Source organism: Podarcis cretensis, assembly GCF_951804945.1.
Source record: "Podarcis cretensis genome assembly, chromosome: 4".
In the NCBI taxonomy this organism is placed as follows: domain Eukaryota; kingdom Metazoa; phylum Chordata; class Lepidosauria; order Squamata; family Lacertidae; genus Podarcis; species Podarcis cretensis.
This window is the reverse complement of record NC_137173.1, coordinates 53,885,711-53,900,829: the sequence shown is the minus strand read 5'-3', so window position 1 is coordinate 53,900,829 and position 15,119 is coordinate 53,885,711. Positions and strand designations below refer to the sequence as shown.

The window sequence follows — 15,119 nt, the reverse complement described above, 5'->3', positions numbered from 1 at the left end:
CAGTCATTGAGTTGACCATGAATCTTGTGTATATCAAAGTATACTACGGTCAAATGTGAGGCCATCTGCCTGACAGCTGAAGCTTGGTTGAAATTGGGTTGTGCAACAGGACAACAATCCCAAGTACACCAACAAATCTACAACAGAATGGCTGGGGGTGGGGGGAGAATCAAGGCATTGCAATGGCCCAGTCAAAGTCCAGACATCAACCTAATCAAAATGCTGTGACAGGACCTTCAGAGAGCTGTGCATAAATACCACACCCAAGGAATACAGAGACATAAATCACAAACTAGACAACTCTGTATGTAGTTCACAAAAACAGTTAACAATAATGTAGAGCATTTCCATACTGTCTATTACATGAAATCTTAAATAATACATACAGTGCCAAGATAACAACATGCGCAACTCAGTATCTCAAAGCCAAACAGTCCAAACAGTTCTGAAGTAAGTCCATGAGAGCAACACTCTTTGTGTATACTTGTGCTGGTGTGATCCCAGCTGAACTCCGAGACACCTGGATTTCAATCCGTTTTGTGAATCTTCTTCTGGTCAGCCCAAAAAGGAACTATACAATGGCAATTCAATGCTCCACCAAATAGATCAGCTCCCAACTTAGAATGGCACTCATATACAAGATGGCTACATCAGACTCACTCTACCAGGCACCACACAAAGTGGTGGCAGGGAGTGAACTTGGGGCTTCTCCTTGCAGCTACAATAAAATGAAGGATCAGATGCAGCCTGGGCAAGTCAGAGGCTTCCACTGCCGCCCCAGAGAAAAGCACAGGAAGGACTCAGGAAAGTGTCCTCCTCCCCCCACAGCCTGGAGGCAATGCACACACACACACACACACACCACACATTGACAAAGCTGGTCATCCTGCGCCCTCCCTCTTTTTCCTTGCATGGCAGCTTGGGGACAGATGCAGGAAAGAGAGAGAGAAAGCGAGAGCGCAGAACAGGGGAGGAGCTGGCCTGAGGAGCCACTGGCAGGAAAGACGCTTCCCTCACCAAAGCAGCTGCCAGAAGGTAAGCAATGGTGGTGATGGTGCTCCCTGCGGGGGAGACCTCTTCACCTGGGTGACAGGCACCCTGGTAGGTGGGTGGACAAGGAAGCATCAAGCAGGTAACTTGCCTCCACCGCCCAAACTTTGAATCAGACTATGTCCCTCCCTCATACACTGCCCCCTCCCCTTGCCTGTGCCCCCACTTCCATCTTCTAATGTGAGTACCAGCACTTTTTCCCCCTAGAAAAGAAGCACTAGGAAATCCATACTGACATTCCAAGCTGTGTAAAAATCAGTGATACTTTTTTTTTGCAACTCTGAAACCTAACTCTGGCACCATATTGAGTAACGACAGCAGATAAAAGAGGAATTCTCAATTGCTACACTATATTAAGAAAAATTGACAGTTTTACCACAGTCAAAACTGAGATTTTTAAAAAGCAATGCACTTTTAAATAGTGAACACACTTGTGGGACCAAAAAGATTATCTCACTTCTGCAGATGATTCAAGGTTGAGGCATGAGTAAATATTAGCAGGAGGGTTAGTAATAAGTTATGAAAGATTGTATACCATGTTCACTGCACGACTAGCTGTAATCCAGACTTCCTGGATTAGACACAGTACAAGAATCAAGGCGGAAATAGAAATTAAATTTGTTGACAAGTAACACTACCAGCCTCAGTGTTTAAGAGTGCATTTTAGCAGGTATGGCTGCTGCTCCAACCATTTTTGGCCAAAGCAATTCTTACACTGGTAACCTCAAGGCTTGATTACTGCAATGCACTTTATGTGGGACTACCAGCATGCCTGATCTGGAAGTTCCAGCTAGTGCAGAATATTGTGGCTAAACTGCTGATCATAGAATCATAAAATTGTGGAGTTGGAAGGGACCCTGAGGATCATGGGAACAGGCTACTGACAGAATGTAACACTGGTGCTTAAAAGCTTGAACTGGCTGCCTAAAGTTACCAGCCCAAGTTCATGATTCTTGGGGGAGTCTTTGTTGGTGGTCCTCCATGGCTCAAATGCACAGCTTGTAACTACTAGAATCTATGCATTCAGTTAAAAAAAAAATACATTCATTATTGTGGAACTCTAACCAGACTGAGATTAGCCAGACATCCTCTTTGCTGAACTGCTGGCACATGCAAAGACTTTGTTATTTCACTAGATGTTTAAAGGAAGTGCTCAGGACTGAGATGAATTTTCCCTGTTCTTATTCTTTGTAAGGAATTGTGATATAATTTTATGTACATTGCTTAGAAATGTTAATGATTAAGTGATATATAAGCACCTTAAATATATAAAATGTTAAATAAATACTTTTATCCACATAAGATACCATATTGGTGCGGAAGATGAACTTTCTGCATTTTATTAGGAATATTAGAAGTAAATTCACTTGATAATGGGACACAGGTGGTGTTGTGGTCTAAACCACAGAGCCTAGGGCTTGCCGATCAGAAGGTCGGCGGTTTGAATCCCCACGATGGGGTGAGCTCCCGTTGCTCAATCCCTGCTCCTGCCAACCTAACAGTTTGAAAGCACGCCAAAGTGCAAGTAGATAAATAGGTTCCACTGTGGCGGGAAGGTAAACGGCATTTCTGTGCGCTGCTCTAGTTCGCCAAAGTGGCTTGGTCATGCTGGCCACATGACCTGGAAGCTATCTGCGGACAAACGCCAGCTCCCTTGGCCAGTGAAGCAAGATGAGCGCCGCAACCCCCGACTGGACTTAACGGTCAGGGGTCCCTTTACCTTTACAGTACAACTGCACAGGTCTCATACGTACGGCAAGACTCTAATTCAAAAAGCCAAAATGTTTACTTTTCAGAAAGTTGTGTGTGAATGCAACTGTGCACTTCTTGCATCTAACTTGAGAATAAAACATTTAGCAACATTTAATTTTAGAACAATAATTTGTTTTTAGATTCTATAGCAATTTTTCAAGCAAAGCCTTGATTTGCAAATTAACAGCATAATCAAGTAGTTCATTAGTTTAATTACCCTTGCATAAATCCAAAGGGAAGTCTGCTTAATGAAACACAATTCTTCAGCAAACCAATAGCTTCTAAGCTGTTTCAGGCACAGAGCCATCACATGTGCTTCTAACAACTAAGCATGAGTCTTCAGCAGCTTAAAACGATGGGTCAGCTGAACTGTGGATCAATTATAAACCGACACACAAGATCCAGATGGCAGAACAGCGCTGGGAAAGCACTAGCTCTGCCATTCCTACAGTAAGCAATACAAAGTATTGCTGTGCCCCTATTTGGAAGACAGGGACAGCCTAACTCCTGTTGTATATGCTCTGGTAATCTCTAGGTCAGATTACTGCAACCCTGTGGGGCTGCCTCTGAAGACAGTTCAGAAACTCCAATACAATGAAACATGCAGATGAGCCCTTATTTATACCTCCAACCAAACACACCTCAAAAGTAATACACCCTTTCTCTCCTGGCCATGCCAGAAGACTGGTGTACAGTGGTACCAACTTCCAGATATGGTACTTCAAAAATGGTGTGATTAAAATACTGGAAGAAACATTACAGTACAGTGGTACCTCGGGTTAAGTACTTAATTCGTTCTGGAGGTCCGTACTTAGCCTGAAACTGTTCTTAACCTGAAGACCACTTTAGCTAATGGGGCCTCCTGTTGCTGCCGCGCCGCCGGCGCACAATTTCTGTTCTCATCCTGAAGCAAAGTTCTTAACCTGAGGTAATATTTCTGGGTTAGCGGAGTCTGTAACCTGAAGCGTATGTAACCTGAGGCGTATGTAACCCGAGGTACCACTGTACAAGCCTTCCAGCAAAAGTAGCTCCTGCCCAGATGTGAAACACTACATGTGCACGCAAAGCAAAGCTCATCAAATCTAAACATTCAGAATATGGAGAACAGAACCAAGCTTTAAGGAGCCAGGAGCAAACATTAGCTACATATTGTGGTTAAGGCAAAATATAAGAACAGCCTACTGGATCAGGTCAAAGGCCTACCTAGTCCACCATCTTGTTCTCTTAGTAGCCAACTACTAAGCAGGATTCGAGCACAAGAGCACCCTGCCCTCCTGTGGTTTCTGGTAACTGATACACAGAAGCATTATGGACTCCAACTGTGGAGGCAGAGAATAGCCATCATGGCTAGTATCCAGCAACAGCCCTCTCCTCCATGAATTTGTCTTAACTTTTAAAGCCATCTAGGTTGGTGGCCTCACGTGGGAGCAAGTTCCGAAGTTAAGTGTATGCTGAATGAAGAAGTATTTTCTTTTATCTATGTTGAATCTTTCAACATTCCCCATCCTTCCAATCAATAAAACAGAGCAGGGAAACCACACACATTACCACTCTTTACAGCTAGACACTATAGGAGCAAATGAAGAACAAGGCTAAAGTTTTTGCATCATTCATAAGGTCTAATTCTACCTTGAGAAGCCACAAAAGTGCCATATAAATGAAGCTTTAATTCAATTACTGAAAACCATTATCTAGAGATATACTTCACCTGGTCCAAATTGGTTTCCAGCACAACTTTACTTTCAAATATTATTAACCCAAATTCTATGTTTTACATGTGAAATAAATTCAGACACCAAAAAGATTAAAGCAGCCAGAACATAGTTCTTTTATAACCAGTTTATAATCAAATTCTGTGGTGATCTTTAGTAATTTGTGAAATATCATTCAAACGTAATTAATATTACCGGCTTTCTTCATAATATATATTCTATATAGACTATGTATTTTATATCCTATGTATACAGACACTGCATTTTTAAAATATAAATGTGAAAAAATGCATTAGCTATCTACATAGGGTATTAATTACATGGTCTATATGGGGTATTTACTACCAAGAAAGCCCATGTCTGCTGAAATAAAGGGAGCTGAACACTACAATTAAATTGTAGTTCATTCCGAGCAAGTGTCTTGCTAATTCTTCCATACTGTACACTTAGGAGTATCTATCTTATTTGTGCTATTTTCAACAATATGGACTTGGCCGAGCTATTACGCTTGCCTTCTTAAACTGATTTATCTTGTAAATGAGACATAAGTTGTTTGCCTCCTCTTTGTGGATATTTTAATTAGAGATATCAGATGTTATAGATGTATAGGAATGGTCACCTGATCTCCTTTAAACTTCAGACAACCCAACTAAGATTACATGCATTTGCAGGGTTGGGAAGTGCTTTTATTTAACTACAGCAAAATACAGAACATTTACCATCAATAATTCATTTCTTTAGTTTGCCCATATAAGTTATATTTTAGGGAACATGAAACTGAATACAATTAAAAGAAGTTTTACATTTTAAAGATTGTTGACATGCTAGGCTGAAAGTCAGATTACACAGCATCTATTCAGCTTTACGCATATGAAAAGCATTTAGAAAGCAGACAGCTGAATTCTTCCTCCTTTATGACCTTCAGCTCTTGAACCATACACTCAGAAAATATGTTGATGTCTGCAGTTTTTAATCCTTGTTAGTCTTAATGCTGTTTTTTATTATTTGCATTGTTTTCTATTCTATTTTTCTGCTGATATATTGGTTAACTGTACTGAATTTTGAATGTTTTATTGTCAGAATAAGTAGAATTATATATATGAGATCATAACTGCTCTGTGGAGGAAGTTCCTTAAAAAGCAGGGTACAATTTTAAATAAAACAAATCTAAACGCAAGGTTGCTAACACAAACTAGCCAGTATAACAATGTATAGTTTAAATATTCAGCACTACCACTACATTGGTTTGATTTATTATACAGCTACTGATCTGATTACACAGCTACAGATTTTCAAACAACAGTATCACAGTAGTTTAAATATTCATTATGATTACCAGTTCTCCTTTACATAAGTAACAAAATATTTTTTAAAAAACAACAGCAATTCAGCCTCAAATAAGATGCAATACTCCTTGCAATCTCTTCAAATTTAATGTTTATAATTTATATTCTGCTCTTAAAAAGGTAAAGGTACCCCTGCCCGTACGGGCCAGTCTTGACAGACTCTAGGGTTGTGCGCCCATCTCACTTAAGAGGCCGGGGGCCAGCGCTGTCCGGAGACACTTCCGGGTCACGTGGCCAGCGTGACGAAGCTGCACTGCTGAGCCAGCACCCGTGCCGCACACGGAAACACCGTTTACCTTCCCGCTAGAAAGCGGTACCTATTTATCTACTTGCACTTAGGGGTGCTTTCGAACTGCTAGGTGGGCAGGAGCTGGGACCGAAAGACGGGAGCTCAGCCCGCCGCAGGGATTCGAACCGCCGACCATGCAATCGGCAAGCCCTAGGCGCTGAGGTTTTACCCACAGTGCCACCCGCGTCCCTAAAAATTCTGCTCTTAAAACCCATTAAAACCATAGTCACTATATTCTGTGGACCAAGTATTTATCCATCAGGAGCCTAACCAAAAAACCCCCCACAAAAACACATTTTCAATTAGTACCTAAAACCAAGTGAAGTTAGCGCCAGCCAAATTTCTGAGGGGAATGCTACAGATGAGGTGGCTTGCTTCCTTAAGAGCCCTTGCTGATGGCACTACTGACAAAGCTGAAAGAGCAGATCTCAAGTCCTGGGTCAGTTAATACTGGGTGACAGCCTCTCAGATAAAGCCATATAGGGTTCTATATGTCAAAACTAAAACCTTGAATTGGACTTGACAGCTAATTGGCAGCCACTGCAAATGCTTCTAGGCTGATGCAATATGGTCTCTAGGTAAGAGACCCAATAAGATCCCCACAGCTGCATATTGTACTAGCTGCAGCTTCTGAACAATCTTCAAGGGCAGCCTCATGTAGAATGAACTGCAGTAGTCCATATAGAAAATTACTATAGCATGAAGCAAAGTGGCCAAGCTACCCCCTTCTAGGAAGAGCCTTAGTTGGAGAACCAGCTGGATTTGGAAACGTGCTTCCAGCAATAGGTGGAATCCAAGAGTACTCCCCTCAAACTAAATACCTGATCTTTCAGAGGGAGCATAATCCTGCCTAGAACAACTCTCATACCCAATTCCTAGACATGGAAGCCACTAATCCACAGTGCAGAACTTATCCTCAGATATAGGATGAATGGTAAGTGGAATTTTCTTGAGAATTTTATTTTTATTTATGTCTGCCCAATGCAAGGCTTTTCCTTCTGCCAACATATGCCATATAGTCAACAACTGATTAATGTGTGTCTGAATGACTCACAGTCAAACCTGGAAGTAACCCAAAAATGTCACTAAATGGGTGGAATGGGGGCAGAACAGGGCACGCTTATATGCACTCCACTGATGGACGTAGTGGCCAGGAATGGAACCCCTGTGCATAATGGTCATTCAATGTCTTTTCCAGATCAAATACAATATTCACATAACACTTGCATCTGCTCAAAATGGATGCCTTTATAGGGCACTATGAATTTTTTATGTTGAAACATTTTACATGTGCTCTTCGTATTCTTTACATTAATGAAACATTCAAAAAGATGTGCAAGGATGCTGGCTTTTATGTCAAGAGAAACATTTAGTGGAGAAGGATAAGTAAAGGTTTCTTACGGACTGCAGAGCTGAAAGCCAGTATACTCTGGCCACCCACATGATGTGTGTGGAAGGGGGTCTGTGTAGGGGAAACAGGGATTAGCAAAAAAAGTCTCCACTTCCATCAGCAGGATCCCTCCACTGGATTCAAAAGCCATACATTGATGAAGGAATCTTTTCATCCATGGAAAATGAAATTAGAATCCAACCCAAGTCTAAAAGAAATCTGAAATTAAAAAATGTTATGCTATGCTCAGGGATGCTCCCACTCACAGGAGCGAATCAACAGCATAATAGCAATTATGATAGTCTAATATAATAGCTGTCATTCCCATTTTGAAGCTGGAATCTTCATTTATTTTCACTTTATCAAAATCAAAGTCAAAGAAAGAACAAGGATCAGAAGCTACATACCAAGGTACTTTACTATTCAAGCAGTAGTCACTACTACTTCTAATTGAGCATGAAGGCTTTAAGTTATTTTAAGCTTTTCATAATTAGCCTTTGCCATTCAGTTGCATTGCAAAAGGTTAACATTCTTAACCAGAAGCTGCTGCAGACATAAAATTTGTATATGGGAATGGTCAGTTACAAGTCTAATGACGTCTTAGGAACCTTGCCAGATTCATCTCAGACTCACAATTCACCTTTAGAAAGCTGTCTTAAGAACAAGGTCTTAAGAACTTATCCTCAGATAAAGGTCAGACAGATATTTGTACTATAATATAGAAGTGGAAGCCATATACATCTAATAAATATTTCATAATTAGCCTCATATATACGCAGACAATCAAGGTATGCTTAGAGAATTTTACTGGAAAAACAGAAATGTGTAGCTAAATGCTAATAAGCAAAGTTAGAAATGTTTGGTATGTTGCATGTCTACCAATATTGAGTTTAGGACATCATATAAGCACTATTTGGTTTAAAGTACCATCATATTGTGAATTTTGTGCACTATACCAATAAAATTATGTTATAGATTATGATGTTATGTTATAGATCATATTGTTATAGAAAGTATTGAAATATAACACTTAAAACACAATGTCAAAGTTTATACATTATGCTAAACCATAGTTAATGGTCCACCACAAATGAAGAGATTGTGCCTACTCCCTTCTAGCTAAGCAATATATATCCGGCTTAGCAATATATCAAAACCAGGGATCAGAGTATATTCTGTTCAAACAAGCTATGATTGGAAAACCAAGAACAAACCTTGGCTTAACAACAAACCTTGTGGCTCGCTCGATGTAGCTTGTTTTATCACATCTGGCCTGGACCACAGTCTCAATTATTAGCTGTTTTCTAGATCTATTTACTGGCATCCCAACCCTGAGCTTTATCTATTTACTTACAGGTATCCCCTATTGATTCCTATGAAACATAGCTCTGAGTAAATTATTACTTCTTAAAAAGCTTGAAAAAAACCAGACATTTGAAGATTTATCAAGTAAACCTGGAAAAAGCTAATGTCCAACTAGAGTACAACTAAAGAGAGACTCTAAAACAATCAATTCCTTTTACCGCAGTTTTAAGCAACACTTTGTCTGTTAACTCTGAAGCAAAGATTCTGGGCTTAATACAGTGGTGAAATTGTTCTCAAACAGCTCATCTGTGTGAAAACATGACTGCTGTAAAACTGCCAAAGTGAGAGCATACAAGTACTAATCATACAAGCTCGAACGGTCTGTGAGCTGCTTGAGCCTAAATGCCAATGGTTCTACGGTTTGAATTAAAGAGGCCTTTAAGTTAGACCATTTCCATCTTTTTGCCTGCCTTGCTAGAAATAAGCATTTCCTGCACATGCCACTGGCAGCTTTCCCTTATATCTAGACGAAACTACAGGCCCACTTTTAGTTACACAGAAGTGTTGAGATACAGTGGTACCTCTGGATGCAAACGGGATCCGTTCTGGAGCCCAGTTCACATCTTGAAGCAAACGCAACCCGCGTCTGCGCGGGTCGCAATTCGCTGCTTCCGCACATGCGCATGACGTCATTTTGAGCGTCTGCGCATGCAGTGAAACCCGGAAGTAATGCGTTCCGTTACTTCCGGGTCGCCGCGGAGCGCAACCCGAAAATGCTCAACCCGAAACTACTTCAACCCAAAGTATGACTGTACTGTAATGTTTCTTCCAGTATTTTAATCACACCATCTTTGTAGTACCAGATCTGGAAGTTGGGATTTATTTAAAAAGTAATACTTAGCTATAAACCACAGAAACAACAAGCATGCATTCTCATTTCTTATTCCTTAAGTTTCAGGAACTGAGGAGAAATAGGCTTTCAGTAACGTATATGTCAGTGTATGCTACTATGCACATACATTATACATGCAAACTCACAAGATTTAGACACCTCCAGCAGTAATTCAGTCTATAAATCTAAACATAAATCCTAGAGACTAGCATCACATTCCTTGTCTTTACTGAATACTTAGTTTCAAATAAACATGCATAGAAATGTAAGTAAGTTAAAATAAGTTCTATCCCATTTTCCAAAAAGTTCAAACCAAATAAAAAACAGTCAAAAGGTATAAGCAGTCAAAAACAAGTCAAAGAAGTTGCACACAAACACACATCTCAATTAAAAGCAGACAGTTGAATCCAGACTGTCATTTAATTCATACCCACAACTAACTTTTCTCACCATTTCAGTGAGCTCTAACGGCAACTGACCTCATCTAGATCTAAACTAGCAGCTACAAACATATTTTTTGAATGTAATTCAATTTCCTCATTTGATACATTTTTAATAAAAACTCTCAAACAGACTAAATACACTCCGAAGAGTCAAATAAGAAAAAACCAGAGTTCATCAAAGCTGCTAGAGTTCAAATAACTTCCTAAGAAGTTAAGTATTCACATAATGTAAGAGGAGGCCATCAAAGAAGGGGCAAGGTAGCCACAGAAAAGGCTGTGTGGATTGTGTTGCAAGTTCCAATACATTACTTTAGAGTAATCATGTATGAATCTCAGTTATAGTGGTACCTCGGGTTAAGAACTTAATTCGTTCTGGAGGTCCATTCTTAACCTGAAACTGTTCTTAACCTGAGGTACCACTTTATCTAATGGGGCCTCCCGCTGCCGCCACCAGCAAAGTTCTTAACCCAAGGTACTTTATTCCCCCCCCCAAAAAAAAACTAGGTGCGTCCTATGGGCCAGTGCACCCTATGGGACGAAAAATATGGTAACCTGTTTTATGAAAAATATTCAATGAAAAAATGCTGCTATCCATGCTCTGTTGACAGCTTATTTAAAGTACTTCAATGTATTGTTCAAGGAGCTGCTTTTGAGAACCACTTGGGAACTATAATTTATGCAAAATACAGGAACAGGTTTCCTAACTGAATTAGGTGCATGGAACTTCCAATTCTCAGACAGCCAGACACCAGCTCTCAGTCTTTTCATGGGACAATGTCAAGTGTTGATTTTAACCTTTGAAGTACTAAACAACTTGGGAACAGAGAATCTAAAGAATCTCCTCCTGCTACAGTTGATCTGGCTTGGCATTAGGTTACTGGTCCTAGTCATTAGAAGGTAGATGGTGACCAAATTTAGTGTCCCCTCAATCAAGGCACTCTTGCCTCTTAATTCCCTCTCTGGAGAACTTGACCAGTCGCTATTCCTGCATTCTTTTTGATGCTATATAATCTGTTTGGGCCTTTTAGATCTTTTAAATATATTTTATGGTATGAATGAATCTTACTCTACTGTATGTTACAGCTATTTTAATATAATTTTATATTTGCTTTAACTTCCTGTAAGCCACCCAAGCTTCAGCAGTAGAGCAGCTAAATAAATTCTGAAATCTTGCCAAGTATCCTGTACCATTCTTGCAAATAAGCTTTCCTAATGCTTGGTCCATGTTTTACTATTTCCACATATTTAGTTCAAAAATATTTTTCATGCCATCAGTATCAAAGATAGAAAATGGAGAATTTAATTTTTCTGCCATTTTCTCTCCTTTTCCCCATCACTAAGCTACCACAGTCATTTCTTAACCAACGAACATGCCTTCTTGTTTGCCTTGTTTTTCAGAATCCATTGCTATTATATTTAACTTTCCAATACCTATTTTCCCCTCAATATTTTCTACAAAGTATATACTAAGAATATAAGGGTCAAACCAACTAATAAGAGCCCTTATTAAAAATAGTTTTCCTGGAGGGCTACTTTGAGATGTGTGGGAGGGATGTTAATTTGCTATCACATTAAGCAAACTCCCAGCAAGTTCTGTACATATTTCTCTTTTATCATTGCTGGGATGTGTCAATTGGGAAGCTAGGTGGTATCTCTCAACAGCCAGCCTCTAGACTAGAGCATACTGTGATTCTGCTATTCACTCTGATATAGCTTTTAACATTTTGCAGCACACTATTGTTTATAAGTACAGTGGTACCTCAAGTTACAAACACCTCGGGTTACAAACGCCGCTAACCTGGAAGAGTTACCTCGAGTTGAGAACTTTGCCCCAGGATGAGAACGGAAATTGTGTGCTGGCGGCGCAACAGCAGCAAAAGGCCCCATTAGCGAAAGCACACTTCTAGTTAAGAACAGTTTCAGGTTAAGAACGGACCTCCGGAACGAATTAAGTTTGTAACTAGAGGTACCACTGCATTTAATTTGGGATGCTCTATAAATCCCAGATCTTTGATTAGAGTATTAATATCTAACTAATTATCTCTTTGGACTTCAGCATCATACTGACATCTTAAATCCTTCCAAAGGAGCTCACAGTTTCATAAGAGATCTAAGAATTTAACTATTTCCTTGGTCTTACCCTCAAGCATAATAAACTGAACTGGATATATATTTGTCTTTAACAAGCAGCCAAAAACATTTACTGTTTGTGAAGGATGGCTATGAGCAAGAAGTCACTATGTCACATTTTCATGGCTGTTTCATTACTGAACACTTACTCCAGCTGGGAATGCCTACAAGAAGAAATTATTTAATATAGTATTATTGGTAAGCAGTTTGTTCTCAGTAGTCAATTTCCTATGAGGAAAACACATCCAAGATGAAGACTATCTATAGGTACAAATGTAATCAAATAAATGTTGCTGTTCAACTCAGAGCAAATAGAAGTGACGTGATAAAGACCTTGCTTCTTCCAAGGCTAAATGCCAATCTTTGAAGTGGAGGACATGTTTCCTTCATTACAGGGCTGTGAAGGCCAAAAAAAAGGTCCATGGGCTAGAAAGTGCAAGGCCAAACCTCATGCAAAAATCCAGACACTTTTTTTTAGTCGGAGAATGTCACTGACGGAGATTCCTCTTTGGAAACCATGGCTGCCCGCGCGCAGCAATCTCAGCCAGGGACACTACTGTATAAGTTACTTCTGCATGCTCCACCTCGGATTCTCGTTGCATCTCTTCGCACCGACAGTCTACCGGCGAGTTTGTTAAAACAGACACGAGCGAGAGCGTGTTTGTTAAAACAGGCACGACAAAGACGTCGGCTGCTTTTGCAGGCAAGGCAATCTCGTTTGCCCGAGCCGGGCATACATAAGCTCTCTCTTCCCCACCCCCTACAAGTAGGGCCCGCTCATCACCCCGTACACTACAGTATTCCCTTCTGCTTGCTATATATATATATACCCCACCTCTAAGAAATAAGAGTCAAAAAGATGGGGAGCAGGAGACGAAATCAAAGGCGCCGCTTTCGGCGCCAGAAGACCAGCATTAGGAGATTATTTTTAAAGGAATGACGGCCGCCGGCGAAGAGCTCCCGGCACACACTCGGGGTCAATGGCCACGGATCGTCCTCCTCTCGCGCGGGAGGCGAATGGAAGGAGAGAGGGGCGCCGGGCAATGGAGGGGGGGTGGGTGGGCCGGGCAATGGGGCGGACTGAGGGAGAGAAGAACGCGGACAAAAATCATACCGGGGAGGGAGGGAAAACGGGCCGCCAACCAGGAATAACATTGGGAATAACAACAGGGCAGGCGGCGGGGGCGAATGCGGGGCCCCCGAAGAAGGGCGAGAGGGCGGCGCGCGTGCGCTGGGGCTGGTGGAGGGGTCCCTCCCCGCCTCGCACTCCCCAGCGCGCCTGCGCTCCCCTCACCAGGGTGACCCCCCGGGCTCGCCCTGCCCGTTGCCGAGCCCCTTGGCCCGCGGGTCCCCTCCGCCGCCGCCGCCTCACGCCGCTACCTCATCTCTGTCGGGTCTCGGGTGTCCTCTTCACCCCCACAGCAAGGACGGAGGGGCGGCAGGAGGAGCAGCAGCAGCAGCAGCCGGCGCGGCAGCGGTGGCAGCAGCGGCAAAGGCCACCGCCTCCCCGAGACGCACCATCCCCGCCCGCGTCTGCTCTTGCTCTAACCGCCGCCGCCGCCGCCTCAGAGTCACCGCCGCTGTCTCGGGCGGAGTGGGGTGGGGGAGGCTTGTGTGGGCGGAGAGAGGGAAAGAGAGAGGAGCGACCTGCCCGGCTCTCCCTCTCTCGCACACCCGCCGCCTGACTGCGCAACCCGAAGAGAGGCGCAAATCACCAGGCAGCCAACCAAGCCCTCGCCCAGCCCACAGATCCCACCCCTCTCCCGATGACGGACGCGCCCAGCCACCATTAGGAAAGGGGAACATTAGGAAAGGGGAACAGTCGCCGAAAGCGCGCTCTGGGAAAGAGGAGATAAGCCCAAGGGCGCGAGGTGAGGGGAGAGCCGAGGAGGGCACGCAAGTTTCGCACGGGCCGGTAGCAATTGTGTGAACGAAGGGGAACCGAGTGAGGCTGGGTGTGACGAGAAAGAAGCACGCATGAAAGTCATGCTTATTGAAAGGAGACCCCGGCGAAGCTGACTTGCCTCCCATCCTTATTATGCCTCTCACACGCCTAGTACGGCTTTTTATTGCCCACTCAGTAATTGGAGAGGCGCTGCATGCTGGGAGCAATGAGGCAAACCCGTGCTGCAAGGCTTGCTGGGAATTGTAGTTTTAACAGGCCAGGAACTCCCGTCGATAAGCTATTAGAGCGCGCCGCTCCGGAGGGCACCTCCCGTTTTTCCCTCGGTCCCCCGCCCCCCGTATAGAGTGACAGCCGTTTTGGCCAATTGGGATCTGCGTTTCTGCGCTGCTCCGTTCTAAGGCATTCCAAGCTAGGATTTGCCCTCCCGCGAGAATCAGAGAGAGGGGCCTAAGAAGAGGTAATGGGTTTGTCATGACAACCACCCGGGTCTCTTCTGCGGGGCAAGGGGCTGGGCACGCGAGGCAGAGGGAGCGAGCAGAGCAGCGCTGATCTTTGTGGCGCCTTCAGCCCTCGGGACCTGCAGCCGCCCTTCTTTGACCTCCCGTAGCTGTTCAGCATCCGCACTTATTTCCAGTCTTGCTAAAGAAGGGCGAGGTTCCTGAGCTCGGGAGGTTCCCTGCAGCTATTGCTCATCTCATATCCTTCCCTTTAGCTGGTGGTGGGAAATCAAGATCTTGCAATTTTGCATTTAAGAGACCCAGTAAAGTACTGGCACTGTGGTAGGGGCATCTGCTTATTTTGTTTACGCACCGGTTTATTTCGAGAACGTTATACCCTTCTCTTCAGAATAGAGCTGAAGCATAGACTAAAATGCAGTAATAGGATAAAATAATTTAAAAAGTGG

The 15,119-nt window shown here is 42.8% G+C and overlaps 2 protein-coding genes across 12 annotated transcripts in view; one reads left to right on the top strand and one right to left on the bottom strand.

Moving 5' to 3' along the window:
* Positions 1 to 13,988, bottom strand: part of ITSN1 (intersectin 1) — an 83,494-nt gene extending 69,506 nt beyond the window's left edge. The window contains exon 1 of one of the 3 annotated variants that reach the window (XM_079974883.1): positions 13,690 to 13,988. The gene's annotated coding sequence lies outside the window, so the exon portion shown is untranslated. The remainder of the gene's footprint in view (positions 1 to 13,689) is intronic. The other 2 variants (XM_079974882.1, XM_079974884.1) reach the window with 2 other exon arrangements.
* Positions 13,989 to 14,036: 48 nt separating this feature from the next.
* The window catches only part of CRYZL1 (crystallin zeta like 1), a 30,352-nt gene continuing 29,269 nt past the window's right edge, over positions 14,037 to 15,119 (top strand). For 2 of the 9 annotated variants that reach the window (XM_079974959.1, XM_079974956.1), the window contains exon 1: positions 14,073 to 14,180. The gene's annotated coding sequence lies outside the window, so the exon portion shown is untranslated. The other 7 variants (XM_079974962.1, XM_079974953.1, XM_079974957.1 and 4 more) reach the window with 4 other exon arrangements.